Consider the following 15,735-nt stretch of genomic DNA (forward strand, 5'->3'; position numbering starts at 1 on the left):
CTCGAGACTTTATCTAAACATATGTATGAACATGCAGTTTATCATATATCAACAACCGAAATAGTTTTGGATCATTCCATAAATAAATATCACAGAAAACATATCCAAACACAATCAAGCACCAAGATTTCCTATGACGCAACCTAGTAATATGAAAGCGAAGTCGGATAACCCTATTACTTAACCTAGCATGCACCGTTTTTTTTCATTTTTGAACGAGAGGGTGTCCTAGTGAATAAGTGTGGAAGAGTGAATGGTTGTGGAGAATATGGTGGATATGGGTAAACTGTAGAAGGAAAGCATGGAAAAAATGAGGATGTGGGTTTAGCACAAAACTCATTCATAGTGTAGGTAGGGACTGTCTCAAGTCTGAAAATGAAGGTGTCAAACACTTTTGTCTTTTGAAGTATTTGTTTACTAGGTGGATTTAAAAAATTATGAAGCACAGAAGAAACAAAAGGATCGAGTGCAAACTCGAGATTCCTTTGGAAGGGTGGAAGGAGGGAAGTCGAGGTGGATGTTGTGGAAAGTAGTTCTTGATAGGGTGAATTATCACCTGCTCTAAGAAACTTATTGAATTGCTCATCTAGATTGGTCATATCCTCGTTACTATGATAGTCCTCTATATCTTTGAGAAAGTCATCTATCTCATCCTCATCCGTAATATGTGTATCGACTAGTGTAGGGATGGAAATGTTGGAGTCTAAACTTCCAAAGGAAAGACATTTGGGCATATGATTATCAGGGAACGTGTTGTTGAAATAATCTCGAGCAAAGCTCTCGATTATGTTTACCTCTCCATCCATAGACGAATCGGGTAACTGTGTCTTTGTTTTAAAAACATTGACTTCAACAGCAAGATGGCCAAAAGACATGGACATTGAACCATCGTGGCAATTAATGAGCGCATTGGCAGTTGCCGGAAAGGGCGCCTCTAAGATGATCGATGAGTCGTTAACGACTTCGCGGTCGAGGATGACAAAATCACCGGATAGTAAAAATCCTGAACTTTTACCGAGAACATTTTCGACGACACCCTTAGGATACTTAATAGACCGATCGCCTAATTGCAACGTCATTTTAGTGGGTTGCATCTCGCCTAGACCTATTTGTCTATACAAATAAAAGCGGGAGTAAATTAACACTAGCCCCCAAGTCTAATAACGCGGTCGTCATTATAAGAATCTCCTAAGGTGCATTATGCGGTAGGATCGACCGTGGTCCTTGTACTTAACAATTCCATTATGTTCAGATAGAGTTGGGAATTGTTCTGTTAAAAAGGCGCCGTTTGGTATATTGGTCTTACGCCTAGTAGTACACAATTCCTTAAGAAACTTAGCATGGTGTGGTAGCTTTTTAATAGCTTCGAGGAAAGGAAGGTTTATAGTTAGATTCTTGAAAACGTCCCTAATCTCCTCATAATTAGTATCCCTAGTTAACACGACTAATTTTTGTGGAAACGGTGGTTTCTGTTTATATTTAGCAATGGTATCACCTGGATGTTTAACCGTGGCTTTCTGTTTCTTAGGTTGTGTTGTAACTGGTACCTCTACAGTGGTAGGCTCTTCAGTTTCTATTTTGGTATCTAGTAATATAGCAGGTGTAGGGTTATCTTGGTGGGGTAACTATAGGCATAGTTACTTTGTTATCAACCACTCTGCCAGAACAGAGAGTGGTGATGGCCTTTAGCTCACCTATATTTTCATATTCATTACTAGTATTATCGGTTACCTCAAAGGATGTATTTGTTGTTTTAGGATTAGGTATTTCGTGACCTGGAAACACACCTTTGGGTTCAGGCTTTATCTTGGGCCAACTGTTTTGTTAAATTATTAACGGATTGTAGAAAGCCGTTGGTTAGATTGAGCCATGGTTTGGAAAAGTTTTGGCTCACTTTTATGAAGGTGTCAAGACGATCCGGTTGTGTGGGTGTAGTAGTCACGGGGGTGGTGTGGATGGAACTATTTCATGTGAATTATTTATGGGTGGATTTTGATAGTTATTATTTACCAGGAACGATACCTCTATTAGCATTATAATTATTATAACTACCTTGACTTTGTGCTTGACCTTGTCGAGGTTGCGCTTTGGTTGTTATAATTATTAAAATTACCCCCGACTCGCCCTTGTCGTGGTGGAGCTTGGTTAAAACTTTGTGTTGGCCTAACATATTGATTATTGTACCGGAGGTGTGGCGTGTTGGTTATTTCTCCAACCGAAGTTGGGATTTTGTCTCTCAAGGGCGTTAGGTTCACTATTAATGGAACAAGCCTGTTCATAGGCTATAGGACAGTGGGAGCCAGGATGCTCAGGGCTCCAACAGAAACTACATGGATTTGAATTTACATTCATGACGGGGATTGGCTTTTGTTGAACAGAAATGGCCTCTACCTTTTTAGTGAGTGATTCGATTAGAGTTTTAAACTCGGAATCGTGTTTAATTTCAAACATACCGGCGGCCTTAACTGTATTAGAGGAACTAGCGGAGTGGTGGATATCATCACTACCCCCCCCCAGTTGTTATTTCGCTTAGTTTGATCCTCTAAAAATTTATAAGCCTCTAAGGCTCCTTTACTTAAGAAACTACCCCCATTCATTATGTCTAGGACTTCTTTATGGTGGTGTAGAAGTCCTTTGAAAAAGGCACGAACTAATGTGTCTTTCGCTAAATTATGATGTGGACACTCTATAAGGAGATCGGTGAAACGATTCCAAGCCTCTGAAAATGATTCATGAGGATTTTGTCGAAAGAAATGAATCTTGGAAAGCATCTCATCCGTCTTTAGGGGTGGGTAAAAATGTTCCATAAACAGCTGAACAAGTTTAGCCCACAAGTCCATAGAATTAGGCGTTTGGGCAGTTAACCAAGACGCCGCCTTATCGGTTAAGGTGAAAGGGAATACCCTAAGTTTAATTTGTTCCGCACCAACCGTAAGATGGTGGAATGTTGTTAGGACTTGTTCAATCCTACGCATGTGCTGATAAGGTTTTTCATGGTCTAATCCATGAAAAACGGGTAACAAATTAAAAATATTTGGGGAATTCGAAATCCCCATCGGGTCCGCTAGAACGATGCAAGATTTGGGGCTATCGCTCAAGGCTTTGTAGAAGTCGAGAGAGGAGTCTTTTCTTTCGGGCATCAGGTCGGTGTGATGTGTGTGAAATAGTAGCTAGAGGTGTAGTGGGTGGTATACTAGATAGACTTGTTTGTTGACGTTGTTGTGTAATTACGTTCGGTGTTTTTGTTCGGCCAGACCTTAATCTCATACAAGGCTAAAACCAAATTTAGCTAAACACATCAACACTCCAAACAATTCTGATATACTAGTATAAACCTCTAATAGAGATGCGAGGTGTGGAAGAAAGGAATACCTGATTGCGTCCTTGCTTCGCTTATAAATAGCGTCTTGTTTACGCGTGTTCAGTGTATATAACAAGTTAGAACACTGAAAAATTTGAAAAATAAAAGTTCGAGTCAAAACTGTAGAATTCCGGAAAAATTAACAAAGGGCGCTTAAGCTCTCATAGGAGCTGTCGCTCCGTGTAATTTTCAAATTACGTGTGTTTTAGATGGTCGCTCCACATGGGGCTGGTCGCTCGAAGTTCCAGTATATAGCAAAGTGCGCTCCTTATAAGCCGGGTCGCTTAAGTGTATTTTTTCGGAAGTTTTCAACGCTCAATCGGAAAACCACAGTATGAATCAAACAAGGGTGGGTGGGTTTAATGGGACTTTAAAAAAAATACTTACGCTATCAAAACAATGCGAAAGTGAAACTAAGATGGCAGTAGCGGCGCCATTTGGTAAAAGAAATGATTGAATATTTTTACCTACGAAATAAAGCGATGAAACTCTATACGAAAGTAAAACTACACACTAACTTACGTGCCTATATTTTATCAAAGATTCTACTCTCAATCCTATGAGATATAGTGGAGTAGAGTGATTCGTTCCACTCCTAGTCCTTCCGCATGTTAATGTTCTCTAAGTATAAGTATTCTAACTCTAAAGTCTAATGAGAGATTTACGAAAAGGCAACTAGACTACGATGCAACTACCCACAAGATGCACTAGTCGACTATCAGAACAACTATGGGAATGCTACGTTGATTCGATGATAAGGAGTTAGAGGGGGATTGATTCCACCTTAACTCGACTTAATCCTATTAACCATTTAATCGTCAGTAATCCGAATTGAATCGCTTCTTCAAGCAGAACAATTGGTTCTTCCTAATCCCTAATTACACATGGCATTCCTACCAATTCATAACTAGCATGTGAACGATTAAACCCATTCTCATGGTGAACTAATCGTTTCTAGAGTGGAAAGGAAATTACGATGATTCTACAATAGTCGGAATCAAGCTTTCATCAAGGCTTCTCAACCCCCTCTAATGGAGGTTTAGCCGAGAATCATTACGCAATCATTTCCGATTAAATTTAAACTAAACATGATATAAAGAATTGAAATTTACTAATCTAAATTAAACAATAATTAAAATCTAATTAATAACTAAGAATTGAATAACAAGTAATAAATGAATTAGATCTAACACAAATGTAAATGACAAGAATCGAAATTTAACAACTAGCTATTTTATTAATCAAACTAATTAAGAGTAATGATTCTAATAGTTTAATCTAAAACAAGAATTGGATTTGAAATTAACTTAATTAAAACAATTAAATCTAGATCTAGAAGTTATTCTAATGGCTACTTTCTATTCTAAGCTCCTTTATTTTCCAACCTAAAAATCTACTATTCTCTACTAAAAAAATCTACCATTAACAAAGAGCTAATCTTTTGTTTTTATACTTTTCAGATCCAAAAATCGTGCATGGGCTTGGAGCCATATTTTGGGCCAGAGAATCAGGCCCAAAACCCAATTCTTTCAGTCCAAAAAGGCCTCTTCAGCTGCAGTTGGCTTCAATAGACTTTTCGTCCACTTCTGCTCCTCTGATTGGATCAAGGCTTAGACCATTGGAAAGATCTTTCCGAGCCGGTCGTTTTGACATAAGGTAGGCCCCATTCCGAGGTCTGAGTCCAAAGATATGGCCTTCGGAAGTTCTGCTGACTTTGTGTGCTATTTCTGCCCGCGTCGACTTTTCAGCTTTTGACCGGGCTTTAGAAAGGCTTTGTCTTCTTGAATCTTGGCCTTTAATCACGGAACTCCTTAGTAACCAACCTTTGCTTCTTTATCTTGCTAAAGTGGTACATTTATGCACCTAATGGACTTTGAAACCTGAAATGCATAAAAACACGTAATCAGTGTTAACTCTTAATTATTACTCACATAATTGGTCTAAAAGTATGTCTGTTACAGGGTTAAAACTACAGTTTTGGGCTCTTATCAAATATGACTATTGAATTTGAATTTGACGTTGACATTTGAATATGACATTTGAATTTGAATTTGACGTTAAATTCGAATATGACATTTGAATGCCCTATTTGATTACGGATTAGGGTTTTGTATATAGATTAGGGTTTCGTTATGAATTTGACGTTGAATTTGAATATGACATTTGAATTTGAATTTGATGTTGAATTTGAATTTAAATATGACAGTTGAATTTGATGTTAAATTCGAATATGTCATTTGAATTTGATTACGGATTAGGGTATTGTATATTGATTAGGGTTTCGTTATGAATTTGAAGATGAATTTGAATATGACATTTGAATTTGAATTTAACATTTGAATTTGACGTTGAATTCGAATACGACATTTGATGTTTGAATTTGAATTTGACGTTGAATTTGAATTAGAATTTGACGTTGGTGGCGAATTCGAATATCACTCTAGACTATATTAGAAGACCGCTCATATCAGTGGATACGATCTTGTAAGACCGCTTGGTGTCACTCTTATCGGCACCTTCAGACCGCTTTAAGTTGATATAAATGATCCCATAAGATCGTTTGGTACTATAGTCCAGCGATCTGATAAGGTCGTTAAGGCCCGTTTTGTCTGTGAGCGATATGTGGGGATCATTTTCTATGGTTATGTACGACCTGGATGGGTAGTTTAGACCAAAATCATAGCAAATTTACTATTTGATTTAGTTCATTTCATATCCAAACTTAATTCATATACGCACATAACATCAACTTCATATTCATATACATACAATCATATTCATATTTAAACTCAAATTCACGTTCAAAATCAAATCATATTCATATACATCAAACCATATTCCAACTCAAACTCAAATTCAAGTTCAAATTCATATTTAAATTCAACTTCAAATTCAAAATTCATAACTAATAACTTCAAACATATAAATTCTAACTTCAAACCCTAATCCCTAACCAAACCCTAAACCAACTTCAAAGCTCCAACTTTAGACACGATCACGACGGTAACGCCCACCAATAAACTTGCACCGGGTCAAGTTTTCCACTTTGTGGAACGATTTCCTTGTTTCCTCGTGAATCTCAGACCCACCTAATTGCAGACCTTTCTTAAGCATGAGAGTAGTTTCGTCGAGAACGTTGTTCTGTAAAAAGAAATACAAACCTAAGTTAGCATTTACAGTTTTAAAAGAGCGGAACTACAATTTTAAAAGCACAAAACTCACCAGCTGAGCAGTGGAACTAGGAAGTGATTGTAGGGAGAAATTAATAGGAAGTTGAGGATTTATCATTCGAATGTGAGTATTATCATACCATTCCATGTAGCCAAAGTCACACTCCCATGGATATAAAGCCGGTGGTTCTTGATTTTGGGGTTGGATCATGTGATTCTCCCATGTGGTCCAATATGCCAAAGCAAGATTCCATTTGACCTCGTACCCGCGTCCGTTGGTAGTTCTTATCGCGAAATTTGGCCGAATAGGATTGGCGGGTATAAGCTGCTGGTGACCCAACTGACGGACCACCCTACAAACATCATAAATCTCCACGACACCAAAAAAGAATATAAAGCCATCAAAATAAACAATATCATCCACCGGGCGTAAAGCTATACCACTGTTATAGGGCAACCATTCAACCTGCCATATGAGAAGTTGAATAAATTAGTAATCACATACTCCAACCATCAATTCATCAATAAAATATTAAACAAGCCCATATACTTACTTGAGTACAAGTTGTCTCATCAAGACATTTTTGATAACACTACAATGCATGTTTTGCGTTAACATAATGCGGACCGACAACTGAGTGCCTACGACATCGAGGCTGCGCAACCTCATACTCCAGGTTTGGGATTGGCCTGAAGCACGTGAAGTACTCGTAGATCCATTCCTAGATGAGAAAATACACATACAATTAAAATACTAATAAGATAAAGGGTTAACATATAAACTAAAATACTAAATATTTTACCTGTAGGAGAGTGAAATAGCCTGAAATGCCTTTGACTTTGCCACCTGTGGCATCCCCAAGACCACGGTACAAGTATGCTAGTATTGCTGCACCCCACGCATAGTCTTTGATCTCGGTAAACTTCATCAACAAACTCAAGTAACAAACAGGCACTGTAGTCCCAGACTTGTCGGGGAAGATAGTACATCCAAAGAAGATTAAGAAATAACCTATGATAGCACGCTGTACCTCTACCTTGGTCGACGCCGGCTTCACAACCCCATTTGACGTGGTAATCACATTATCATGCACCTTCCCAGCCATGTGATGCTTCAGGAATTGTAACCTTATTTTTGATATGAAGTGGCTGGCTTCCAACTCCACCTTAATCGCTCCCAACGATATGTTAAAAGCGCGGTTAAGAATTTTGCAAGTCTGTTCTAACTTCATATCAATATTCCCTTGCACGGCTCTTCCTTTGATCGAGACTCCTAGGAGTTGGGAGACATCATCCAAAGTGATAGTCATCTCCCCAAATGGCATATGAAATGTGTTGGTCTCCGATGCCACCTTTCCACAAATGCAGAGACCAACACTGAATCCGGATGCTTGTATACTCCCATCACGAGATCATACAAACTCGTATTTCTGAGCTCGTTTTTAAATCTAGGAGAGTTTTTAGATTCTGACTCTAGATTCCATTTATTTAACTTGTTTAGGTGCTGACCACACTTCAAAACTCCGCGCTCCTAAAACAATAAAGACAACAAAGAGTCAATGAGGAGAAAATTTAATTTCGTTAAAAAAATTAAATTAAAGTACTAATTAAAATTAATATTACCTGCCCCTCCTAAACATCGCGAGCAACATGCACAGCATAGTCATACAACAACTAGTCTTTGAAACGTCTTATCACTCCATAAATAGGGCCACCACCATATGTGCCTATTTGGTACTCCTTGTCTTTCTTTGATTTTCTCCTAAAAGTTTGAACATGACGTACCACCGGTGCCTCCATTGTTTCCTCCAACGCTTCCTCCTCCTCCTTATCCTCTCTCTCATTGTCATCCTCCTCCAAATTGTGGTCAACCTCCTCCAGATCGTCATCATTTTCTTCCCCCTCCTCATTGTCATCACCAGACTCTTCACCATCCTCCTCTTCCCCTTCCCCTTCCTCTTGCTCATCACCATCACCATCATCATCCTCCTCTTCCCTTTCCCCTTCCTCTTCCTCGTCACCATCAACATCCTCCTCTTCCCCTTCCCCTTTCCCTTCCTCTTCCCCTTCCTCATCACCATCATCATCCTCCTCTTCACTATCACCACCATCTAAATTCTCAGGAAGAACTACATCGACATCGACATCCTCATCTAAATCTAAATCTAAATCTAAATCTACATCCTCATCTACAATAGGATCCCTTATTTCTTTCTTTCTTCCTCCTTCTTTTATTCTTTTCTACTACCTCTAAATCACCTACACCTACTACATTACTCAGATCAGTGGCTTCTCGATCCCCTCTACGGGCGGATGCCGACGTGGCCCTTCATTTTTTTTTCTCAGGCAGGTCAGCACGACCCCGAACTACTACTGCCACCACTAAGCAATTTTTTCGCACCTGTGTAGATAGTTTTCGCTGCATTCTTAACATTCTTTGATCGAGGAGCCATTATTACTACAAAAAAATAATAATAAACAAGTATTAGTAACAAGGTAATTTAAAAAATAGTTGCCGTCTTTGGAAAATGACAAAAAACAAAAATGAACATAACCACTCCAAATCGAATAACAAACAAACATAACCACTCCAAATAAAAAAAAACCACTCCAAATCGAAAATGGTTTAATGAACCAATGTAAAAGTTATTCTACAACTTAAACCAGATTCCTAATTCTGTCTGAAGTTAGCAAAAAAATTAACATGCCCTAGTTAATAAAACCCAACGAGGGGAGCATATGATTAACATAGACGCTGTAGTAATGCACATCAATGGCTTTGTTATAATATAATCAGCCTGGTAAAGTGTAAAACACCCATAGACCAAATCAAAATCAAATGCATTCTAATCTGAATGCTCTCTTAGCAAGACAGGCATGAGTTTGTAGCTTCTACACTCTGGGCCATCTATAGCCTAGAGTTGCAAATTCTAGTTCATAATTCATTCTAGCCTTAAATTAAGTCAATCCCATTTCAACAAATATCATTTTAGAGCATTCCATACACATTCTATAACACTAGTATAATTCAAACAAAATGAAGAAGGGGCAAAGAGAGTTTTAAAAAAAATAAAAACCTGAATAGCGTGATTGTATTTCTTGTACTTGCGAAGCTGATAAACAAACCTAATATTGCAAGTTTACAAGCACCCGTATCGATTTGGTTATGGTTCTGGTTTGAGTATTGCAAGTTTGAGAATTTCGATGTAGAGTGGGTACAATGGGAGTGGAGGTTTCAATTTATTTAGTTATTTAGTTTCTCGAGGTTGGTTTGTTTTTTAGTACTCTTGTTTTTGGGAGCGAATGGTTTGGATTTTGGTTTGTTTTAATTTGGGCCCTTAGATCTCGAGATGGAGTGGGAGGGATGAGTGCGCGAGATTTGGAGTAGGCGAAATAGGGTCCAATACTCCAATATATTTCATTTGAAATTTGAAAATTTATTTTTCAACACAATTATATCTCATGCCGGTTAGGACTGGGCTTCCAATTTGGGCTTCATCTATTTGGTGCCTTGTCTTCTTCATCAGCTAGCTGCTGCCATGAAACCTTAAGAAAAATGGGTGCTTAGGGCATCTCGACCAAATATTGAACACATACAATTTGGCTTTGATTCAGGTATGCCTTCTCTTCTACTCATTATAGACTGAGCATCAATTCATTTTTCTACATAATGACTTGACAACTATATTTAGTGATCTACGAGTTTGGACCAAAACACTCAAAAATGGGGACCAAAGCTTGGGCGACTGGATGCGACATAACTTAAGATGTCCCAGTGATCTAGTAATCCTTTTTTGTCGCGTTTAGTTAAAAAACTTTAGGTTCTCTATTCTTATCCAAAACCCTTCGCTATTCTCTTCCTTTTCGGGCAAAAAACCCATTGCTGTTCGTTCGAGCTCGACAAGGAATTGTCTTAGTTGTGAGTTCTTTTGGTTCGTTTTTCCTTCCTCCGGCAAAATCCTTCACTGATTGACAGTGTAAGTTCGGAAAGGAACTATTTTGTTTCCTTCCTTTTCTGGGTTGTTCAGACCATCAGAGAAGTAGAATACGAATCAATTATGTCAAGCTTTAAGACATGGCTTCGACCTCCTCATCTCATCCCACCTCATCCCCACCTTTCTTATGGAGTTCTCTGTTTCAAAATGCGAATTCTGCCTCAACAGCTAACATGGCGTTAAACAATTGCTCCCACATCATTAAAGATGGTGATGTTGTAGTGCCGCAAGACTTTATTGAAGAAGGTATTAATGAATGGAATGACACCTTGGTTGGGTATTTCCTAGATAAGAGAATGGGGTTTCCCTTTGTAAAGAGTTCTCTAGAAAAAATCTAGAAGCTTAAGGGATCTATAGAGATAACTACTGATAGGGATCTCTTTTTCATCACCTTTTCTATGAATGCAGATAAACAAATGGTGCTGGGAGGAGGACCTATTTTCATTGCAGGGAAGATTTTTGTTGTTCGGTCCTGGTCACCTGAAGTGGAAGCGCAGAGAAACAATGTTAACACTGTACCTATTTGGGCCAAACTCTACAATGTCCCAAAAGAACTTTGGACAAAGAATGGTCTTTCATACTTGGCAAGTTTGATAGGTGAGCCTCTCTGTATGGATGGCACAACATCTCAGAAAAAAATACTAGATTTTGCGAAGGTCTGCGTTATAATACCTCTGACATTTGAGTTTCCCAAGTCTATAAAACTTAAGCTAGGGGGTAAGTATGTGTATCTGGACATGGAGTATCCTTGGAAGCTACCCTCTTACACCTCCTTCAGTCAGTTTGGGCATGCTATAGCTAATGAGCTAAATGCCCATCAACTCCAACTCAAGTCTGGGTACCTAGGTCCTAAACTCCAGTAATAAGCTCTGACAGAGTTCAAGTGAGGGCAGCACCAGCTACAGGATTACACGCTGACAGTGTTCAAGTGAGGGCAGCTCCTGCTACAGTATTACATTCTCACAACTCTTCCTCTCCTATCCTAAGCACTAATACTAATCAAGTGAGGGCAGCTCCGGCAAGTGCTAGTCCCTCATTGCACTTGACGAACCCCTTCTCAACACTAGCTACTGAGGATGTTTACGGTGGCATAAATGGTAGTACTGATAGGGTTATATACTAAAAACATTACTTTTGTATTAACTCTTATTCTTTATATTTTGAATGAGAATCATATGGGCAAATGTTATGCATATTATATATGTTATTAGATATATGCATGTGTGTAATACTTTATGTTGTAGATGATATAGTGTGTACTGATAGGGTTATATACTAAAAGCATTACTTTTGTATTAACTCTTATTCTTTATATTTTGAATGAGAATCATATGGGCAAATATTATGCATATTATATATGTTATTAGATATATGCATGTGTCTAATACTTTATGTTGTAGATGATATAGTGTGTGGTGACACACAAAAGATCATATCATCAGTACCTTATAAAGTATAAGTAAACGTTTACAACCTAAATGGATTTGGACAAACCATTGGTACGGTTGTAGTATAATTTGGTATTAGTCTATCTTAACTATAGGAATACATTAGTACACTGTGTGTATTGAACAGGACCAAGTGAGGTTGTTTCTCTTTATACTGACTATATAAGAGAACAAACACCTCTGTTATTATGGATGCTTGTCCTCTTAATCCAGATATAATAACGGGCACTTATGTGCATTGTACATTGCTTTAAATCATCAATGAGTGAGATTCATTTGTGAATTAACAAACTCAATGGATTGGGTAATGACATTGTATGTAAGGTGTGCTGTTGATTATAGAAGGAATCCGTGACCCGCAAGAAGTCGGGTTGATGATGTCCCATTGAGGAGCTCATAAGGATTGTCATGTAAACGCTACAGGTGGATTTAATCCGACATGACAATAAGGTTGAGTGGTACTACTCAAGGACATAAGAAGTTGATTAATGTAGTTGTCAGTAACTTGACTTAATCAATGGGCATTCGATATCTTAAACACGGGGAGATCAACAAACATGTAATATGGAGCCCATAAACGTAACATGTAATTTGGGATTAGGGCGGTAGTGCAACAATGGCCTTTAGTGGAATAAGCCATTTGTTGACGGACTTGGGTCGTGTGTTCTGGGCGAACATGAGAAGCCCAAGCCCGTCAGGAGGCCCAACCCTAATTTCTCCTCATGGTCCCTGTTGTAGCCAATATAAAGGAAACCTTTTTTCTCTGGCCGACTTACTCATGGTTTTACTCAAGAAAGATTAGTTCAAATTCGGTTCTGACCTTGAGAGTGATAGAGGCCAAGAGAGAAAGAAGAGGGTGGTAGATCATTGCCCACACAACGTCCATTCCATTGATAGGAATACAACAGAAGATCAAGAGGTTGATTCGGATTCGTAGATCTTGGATTCTCAGAGATAAGAAGCGGATCTAAATGTATGATTTTCTATCCAAAATCATGGGAACCCATTAATTCTGCTGCGCATGGTTTTCATGGTTTGTAGATATTTATATTCTGAAATAAAGGTTCCTACAAGTACAACGTCTAACCCACCCTAGTAGCAGTAGGCCGCTGTTAGTCACTCCTTCTCTGTATGTAAGGAACACACCGCCTTCTGGAGGTTTATTGTTCAGCTCTCGTGGTAACATTACAGTAGCCTTGTGGGCATCCTCAAACTCTCCAGAGGTTATCGGAGACAGTCACAGGGATTTTGGTACTCGAGGAAATGAAGTTGTGATTTATAATACAACTCGAGATCAAAATGAGCTAGCAAGTAATGATGATAACATCTTGACTGAAAAGGAGTTATTCCACTTCAATTTAGAGAATAACACATATGCAGCCCTTGTACTGGAGGAAGAAGGCATAGTAGATGATCAGAATATGGTATCAAACCTAGCTACACCTCTGCGTATGCCATCATAGGTTACTACTAGAGCGCAACTTCAAAAGCAGCAAAAATCTGGCAAAAGAAGCACTGGAAGGCCAACGGGCTCAGGTATCAAAAACAAACAAAAATGATAGTTTTTTTTTTATGAAGATATGTATATACAATGTTAGAGGTATAAATGATCTGAAAAAAGAAAGAGATTTAAATATTTTCAGAACTCAAAATAATCTATCCTGTTTTTGCATCCTTGAAAGAAAAATCAAAATAGAAAAATTTCAAGGTATTAGCAATGTTTGCTGCCCTGCTTGGTCTTTTGAGAACAATTACTCTAGTGATCGCTCTGGTTGTATTTGAATATCTTGGGATCCTTCTCAGCTATATGTTTCCAAAATTCTGGAAAGTGCTCAGTTTATTCATGCTTAAGTCATGGTACTAGCTTCTTCATAAGTGTTTCATCTTACAAGTATCTATGCAAGTAATAAAAGAGTAGAGAGGCAGATTCTTTGGCAATACCTCATCAATCTGCATGGAACAGTCACTGGCCCTTGTTGTGTGATGGGAGACTTTAACAATGTCCTTTACTCTCATGAAAAGATCAGCTCAGAATTGATGCATCCTAGGGAAACTACTCCCTTTACTCACTGTCTCAACACTGTAAGTCTTTATGATCATAGCTCGAGTGGATGTGTTTTTACTTGGACTAACAATGGAGATGGTTTATTTCGAAAGTAGTCTAAGATAGGCAGGTGCTTGATTAACCCAATGTGAGTAGCTATGTTCCCTTCTTCTGGAGTTGAGTTCTTACCACAGGGACTCTCTGATCACACACCGATTGTGTTAACCCTCTCTAACAAGATTATCTGTAGACCTCCATTTTGTTTTTGCAACAACTGGCTGGTTAATCCTTTATTCAAGGAAACCCTTAGAAAATGTTGGTCTATACCACAACAAGGAAATCCCCCCTACATGTTGTCTAAGAAGCTCAAACTTCTAAAGGCTGCTATCAAAGGATGGCTGAGACTCACCTCCACAGATCTTCAGAATTTGGTGAACACTGCAAAAACAAATCTTGAAGATATACAAGAAACCTCTAGACATTCATCTTTTTAATCTTGAAAGAGTAAAGAGGTCGGAGCTCTGTTCTCTCATGCTCATGGAAGAACATGATCTTTTGCAAAGAACCCACACTGATTGGCTATCTTTTGGGGACAAATGCAATGCATTTTTTCACAACTCTGTCAAAGAAAGGAAGACCAGAAATAACATTTGGTCTATTATTGATGCAAAAGGAGATATGCAAGAAGGTCAAGATAATGTATCCCAAACATTCATATCTTATTATTTTGATATCTTGGGTGAAACCTCTCTATCTACATGCTCTCTTCAGTTCTTAGAGCAGCTCGATCTCCCTGGATTAACCTCAGATATGGCCAACAATCTGGTGAAGGATATCACAGACTTGGAAATCAAGCAAGCTATTTTCTCTATGGAGGACAACAAAACCCCTGGTCCAGATGGGTTTAATGCCTTCTTATTCAAGAAATCCTGGGACATAGTGGGTAATGATTTCATTCTTGCAATTAAGCATATTTTTTCTCATAAAGTCATCCAGAGAGGTACTAAGTCTACTTTACTATGCTTAATACCCAAATCACTTGCCCCTTCTAAGGTTGATGAATTCAGACCTATTGCTTGTTGTAATACTATTTATAAATGTGTTACTAAGATTCTTACAAGCAGGATGAAGGACTGTATCACTTTCTTAATCTCTGGAGCTCAGTCTGCCTTTGTACCAGGAAGAAACATCCAAGATAATCTCATTCTGGCCCATGAATTGATTCGAGGTTACTCAAGGGAACATGGATCTAGAAACTGTGCTATCAAGATTGATATCAGGAAAGCCTTTGATTCTGTTAATTAGAAGGCCATGGAAATGATTCTGCACAACTTTGGTTTCCCCCCTCTCTTCGTAGAATGGCTTACAATGTGCTATTGCTCTCCAACATATTCCATTATGTTAAATGGCACCTTTGAAGGCTTCTTTGAAGGTGAAAAAGGTTTGCGGCAAAGTGATCCTGTCTCGCCATACTTGTTTGTTCTTGTAATGGAAATCCTCTCTGGACTACTAAGGCAAGCTCTCATCTCTGGGCAGATTCATCCCCACTCTAAGTGCAAAAAACTAAGTATCTCTCATATGTTTTTTGCGGACAATGCTCTTCTTTTATGCAAAGGAGACATGGACTCCATTTTAGCTGTGAAGGAGATACTCCATAAATTCTCTCAAGTTACAGGACTGAATATAAACTCGGCCAAATCCAATTTACTTGTTGGTT

Source organism: Coptis chinensis, chromosome 6, assembly GCF_015680905.1.
Source record: "Coptis chinensis isolate HL-2020 chromosome 6, ASM1568090v1, whole genome shotgun sequence".
NCBI lineage: Eukaryota > Viridiplantae > Streptophyta > Magnoliopsida > Ranunculales > Ranunculaceae > Coptis > Coptis chinensis.